This window comes from Bison bison, unplaced genomic scaffold, assembly GCF_000754665.1.
Source record: "Bison bison bison isolate TAMUID 2011002044 unplaced genomic scaffold, Bison_UMD1.0 scf7180017864535, whole genome shotgun sequence".
Taxonomy (NCBI): domain Eukaryota; kingdom Metazoa; phylum Chordata; class Mammalia; order Artiodactyla; family Bovidae; genus Bison; species Bison bison.
Window position 1 is genome coordinate 12308726 of NW_011495084.1, and position 5755 is coordinate 12314480.

Genomic DNA, 5755 nt, shown 5'->3' on the forward strand with positions numbered 1-5755 from the left:
GTGCCATCTATGGGGTCGCACAGAGTCGGACACGACTGAAGCAACTAAGCAGCTGCAGCAGCATACTTGAAATTTGCTAAGAAAGTAGATTATAAGTGTTCTCAGCACAAAAAAATTGTGAAGTGTTGGAATATGTTAATTAGATTGGTTGTGGTAATCATTAAACAGTGTATACTGATATCAAAACACTGTACACCTTCAGTTCAGTTCAGTTCAGTCGCTCAGTCATGTCCAACTCTTTGCAACCCCATGAATCGCAGCACACCAGGCCTCCCTGTCCATCACCAACTCCCGAAGTTCACTCAGACTCACGTCCATCAGTCTGTGATGCCATCCAGCCATCTCATCCTCTGTCATCCCCTTCGCCTCCTGCCCCCAATCCCTCCCAGCATCAGAGTCTTTTCCAATGAGTCAACTCTTCCTTAAATATACACAATTTTTAGGTATCTCTCATTCCTCAATAAACCTGGGGTGGTGAGAGGGAAGCATTAAAAGCTAAACCCTCCCCAAACCTCCAGGTCTCAGAGACAATTCTACTAGTAGATTGTGAGAGAGTCAATTCCTATGCAGGTTGAGAAAAAGTTCAGAGTCCCCAAGGAGTAGAAAGGGGTCTGGGGCTCTCAAGGAGGAGGTAGAGATCTGGATTTGTCAAGGAGGAGGAAAGGACAAACACCTTTTTTTCTCTACATTCCTTAGTCTAAGTCACATAAAACGTTTTTTTTTTCTTTAAGCCTGGAACTGATGATCATGCAACAAACAACCCAGTTTAAACTCTGTACTAAGGATTATATAACAGCAATGTATCCTGCTTGAGGACAATTTCTCCTTCCTGAAACCCCCCTGACTAATCCTGATATTTTAAGAATGTATATTATGGGAGTGGGTCTGATAAAATTATTCTATTGTTAAATTCTAATCCTGTTATCTTAAAATGTACATTGTGGGAGTGGGTCTGGTAAAATTTTTACAACCTTGAGACATTCTTTTGATTTATTGTAATAACTAAAGAAATATATCATTCCCTTCTAAAGACTAACAAAGGGGGCACTCTCCATCGCCCTTCTAATGTCTATGTCAGAAGCTTTCTCTGTCCTTTTTCACTTTAATAAAACTCTGCTACACAAAAGCTCTTAAGTGATTAAGCCTGGTCCCTGGTCCCAAAGCTAAATCTTCTTTGGAGATCACAAATCTGACATTGTTCACCAGAAGCTGTCAATTGTGGGAAGGGGGAATGGGGCACTATGATGGAAAATTATGTCAGGGGAGATCTTCACAATGATCATTGCATCATCTATATCCTAAAATAAATCTCTACCATCCGTTCTCAGTCCTAACACATACACAGTTTTTCAGTCAAAACAGGTAAACAGGAACACAGCTCTTTGTCTAAAGAGGACTTCTCATTTTAAAACAAGATGATATAATCAAACTTTTATTCTATTTTATTGAAAAATTTAATGTGGCACATTTTTATTAAGTGACCAGAGTATACCAGACTCTATTCTAGGTCCTGGAAATCCAACTGAAAGGAAAACTGACAAAATTGTTGACCGGTGTAGCTTAGAAACTAGTAAGGAGAGATAGGTCCATATTTGATAAAGGTCAGTATAGTCAAAGCTATGGTTTTTCCAGTAGTCATGTATGGATGTGAGAGTTAAGGCTATAAAAAATGCTGAGCATCGAAGAAATGGTGCTTTTGAGCTATAGTGTTGGACAAGACTCTTAAGAGTCCCTGGGACTGCAAGGAGATCAAACCAGTCAATCCTAGAGGAAATCAATCCTGAATATTTATTGGAAGGACTGATGCTGAAGCTGAAGCTCCAATACTTTGGCTACCTGATGAAGATCCGACTCATTGGGAAAGACCCTGATACTGGGAAAGATTGAAAGCAGGAGGAAAAGGGAGTGACAGAGGATAAGGTTGTTGGATGGCATCACCGACTCAATGGACGTGCATTTGAGCAAGCTCCAGGAGATGGTGAAGGACAGGGAAGCCTGGCGTGCTGCAGTCCATGTGGTCGCAAAGAGTCGGACACGACTGAGTGATAGCAACTCAGGAGAGACAGATAATAAACTTACCAAGTTTCTTAATAAGAACAACAGCAACAAAGCAGAGACAGATAATAAACCAGCTCCTCTGTCCAAGGGACTCTCCAGAAAAGAATACTAGAGTGAGGAGCCATTTCCCTCTCCGGGGGATCTTCCCAACCCAGGTTTCAATCCTGGGTCTACTGCATTGACTGTCTGAGCTACCAGGGAAGCCCAATAAACCAGCAGACAAATTAATAATAATACTTTTAAAACCCATGAGTTATATATTGTGAAGCTTTGGGACAATAACGTGAAGTAATGTCTTATTTAAAGATATTGGTGCAAATATTATGTGAAATTAGTGAGCACTTTTACAAAGCTCACTATATACTGGGCACTATTTTCAGTACTTTATATGAGTATTTGATCTGTGACATGAAGTATGTGAAAGATCAAGTTAAGGCAAGATTTTAGGGAAAAGACAAACTCAGGAAGCAGGAAGGGCAAATAGTCAAAGGCAGAAAGGAACTTAGCATGTTTACGGAACTGAAAGAGAAGATAAGGATGTAGAGCTGACTTACGTAGGAGCCTGCGGGATATAGAGAGGAATTTGGACCACATTTTAAGTGCAATGAGAAACAAGGAGAGGGTTTTAAGCAAAGGATTGATATGATGATATAATTGGATTTAAATTTTAAAAGTGTCAATCTGAGCACTTGGAAAGAATGGATTAAAGAAAATTAGGAGTGAAATCAGAGTGATGAGTCAGGAAGCTATCACTTTGGTCCAAACAGTAAATGATAGCTGCTTGGAATAGGACGGTTGTGGTAGAATTTCAGGCTGCCTGAGATCTATTTCTTCTCCGAACTCATAAAATTTTGTTTATACCCCTGCCATGTGCTATAATAATCCTGTACGTCAATTTTAGACTCTTTTGGTCACAAGGAGAAAATGTTACTCATCTCTTTTTTTTTTTCTGTAGAACAGGTAGTCAGTGATTATTTTATTTGATTCAAGTAAACAAAATTATGATATTTTCTTTGTACATGTATACTTTTATGCAATATATTTGGAAAACAAAAATTGAGGATAAAATACTTGTATTTCAAGCTTTAGATTATATAAACTTTTAAAAAATTTGGCTACATTTTTCCCTCTTATAATACTGCCAAATGTGAAGTTTAAATCTACTTTTGTGTTAAACTAGTACAAATAAAAGCTTCAAGCAATTTTTAAGAGGAAGAACAAAATATTTTTTGCCATCTCATAGCTCAAAAATAACTGAGCTAATTTAATTACTCTTTCTAAAGTAGGGGTGGTGGGGGAGAAATGATAGAGATAGAAAGTGGAAGAAATAAAAAATAACATCTCTCACAAGACTAAGGCTGTAAAGTTTCAAACCCAAGGAAATTTCTTAGTATGCTGCAAACAAGAAAAAAAATGGAAGCTGAAATGAAAATTCCTTTCACCTTTAAAGGAAAGCTTCTGCAATTCGACATCAAAGGTCCTAAACCAAAATAAATCTTTTTGGTTTTTGAAAGGAAGAACATTTCAGGAAAACACTGCTTGAGGAAGACTTATGAATATATCTAATATGTCCTTGGCAAGAAAAGATTGTGAGAACATATTGTGAAAAAAGAAATAGAAGAGATTGAATGTAATGATCTGCACTTGTGCTTATTTTTTCTTCTCTTCTGATTATAACTTCCTATCATATTTCCTACCCCCTTCCAATAAACCTACCACATTCAGTAAGGTTGTTTTTTCTTGTACGGTAAGTATCAGGGGGAAAAATCGGATGGGTTCTTTAGAAACACTCTTTTTTAAAAAATTATTTCAGAAGGAAGGAACTGATGAAAGGATAGAATATAGAGAAAATAGTCATGAGAATAGAAACATTCTGAAGAGATTTCTACAGGGAAAAAAAAAAAAAAAACACTTCATAAGGATGTGAGCTACCTCTTGGTCAAATGGGAGAAACAGGAAGGAAGTGCCTATCTGAGATTTGTGTGAGGAAATCTAGCCAGAAACAGCTGAAACAAACCCCAAGGAGACATTTGATACTGTGTTATCAAAATGGTCTCTTCATATTCCATCGAAGTCACCTTATCATCCCAGATGATAACTTACCATCTTGCACCCATAGTGAGAAACGCTGCAAATTTCTACTCATAAATTTATTTAAACCAGAATGTATTGATATCTCCTGCTTATTCTTCAGGCATTGCTCAGCAGAACTTTCCTCTATGTTCTATGCTCTCTTGAAACTAAGTTCTTGTCCATCTGAGGAGATGTCTCATGTTTTTATATTCCCCACCTTGACCTTTGATTTATGCCTGTCCCATTTACCAAAGTGATGGATTTTGGCTCACACTGGTATCCTCTAAGCCTTGTAGTAGACACTTTACAAATAGTTGTTGAATGAGTAAATAAAGTGAGTTTGTGACTTGAATATCTTAACTAACAACAATATTGGGATTTTTAATTAATTCTTTTCCTGCCATAAAACCACCAAAAAAAGAAGAAATAATCTGAGAAATTCTGATAAAATATTTATGTTTATATTCATTATGTCCAGAGTTGGAAATACAAAAGACAGAATAGGAAACTTGGGAGCCAGTCTCTCCAAATGCTTGTGTTATACACCAAGATAGACCATAATCTGGAACATAGAATAGTCTTCAACAAATAAAAATTTTGAAGTCTCACAGAGTGTGTCTTCTAAGCACAATGGAATCAAATTGAAATTAATAACAAAAGGAAAATTTTTAAATCTCTAAATTCTTTGAAACTAAGCAACACATTCCTAAATAATCCTTAGATTAAAGAGGAAGTTTCAAGGGAAGTTAAAAAAAAAAAGAACAAAAAAATATGGATCTCAAAATAGATTATGAACTTAAGTATAAAATGTAAAAGTATAAAGCTTTTAAACATGAGTAAAAATCTTTGCAATGTGGGACTAGACAAAGAGTTATTAGACATAACACTAAAAAGCATGACTCTTAGCAAAATTCATAAATTGGACCTCACCACAATTAAAGAGTTTTGCTATGTGAAACAGCCTGTTAAAAGTATGAAAGGATGGAAAACATATTTGCCAACCATGTACATGACACAGAACTAGTATTTAAAAAAATATAAAGAATCTCAAAACTCAACAGTAAAAAAGTAAATGATCCAATTAGAAAATAGGCAAATATATTAAGAGACATTTCACCAAATAATATATCAGTCAGTCAGTTCAGTTGCTCGGTTGTGTCTGACTCTTTGCAACCCCATGGACTGCAGCACGCCAGGTTTCCCTGTCCATCACGAATTTCTAGAGCTTGCTCAAACTCGTGTCCATTGAGTCAGTGATGCCATCCAGCCATCTCATCCTTAGTCATCCCCTTCTCCTCCTGCCTTCAATCTTTCCCAGCATCAGGGTCTTTTCTAATGAGTCAGTACTTCACATCAAGTGGCCAAAGTATGGAGCTTCAGCTTCAGCATCAGTCCTTCCAATGAATAGTCAGGACTGATCTCCTTTAGGATGGACTGGTTTGATCTCTTTGCAGTCCAAGGGACTCTCAAGAGTCTTCTCACACAACACCACAGTTCAAAAGCATCAAGTCTCCAGCACTCAGCTTTCTTTATGGTCCAAGTCTCACATCCATACGCGACTACTGCAAAAACCATAGCCTTGACTAGGTGGACCTTGTCAGCAAATATGGATGGGAAACAAAAC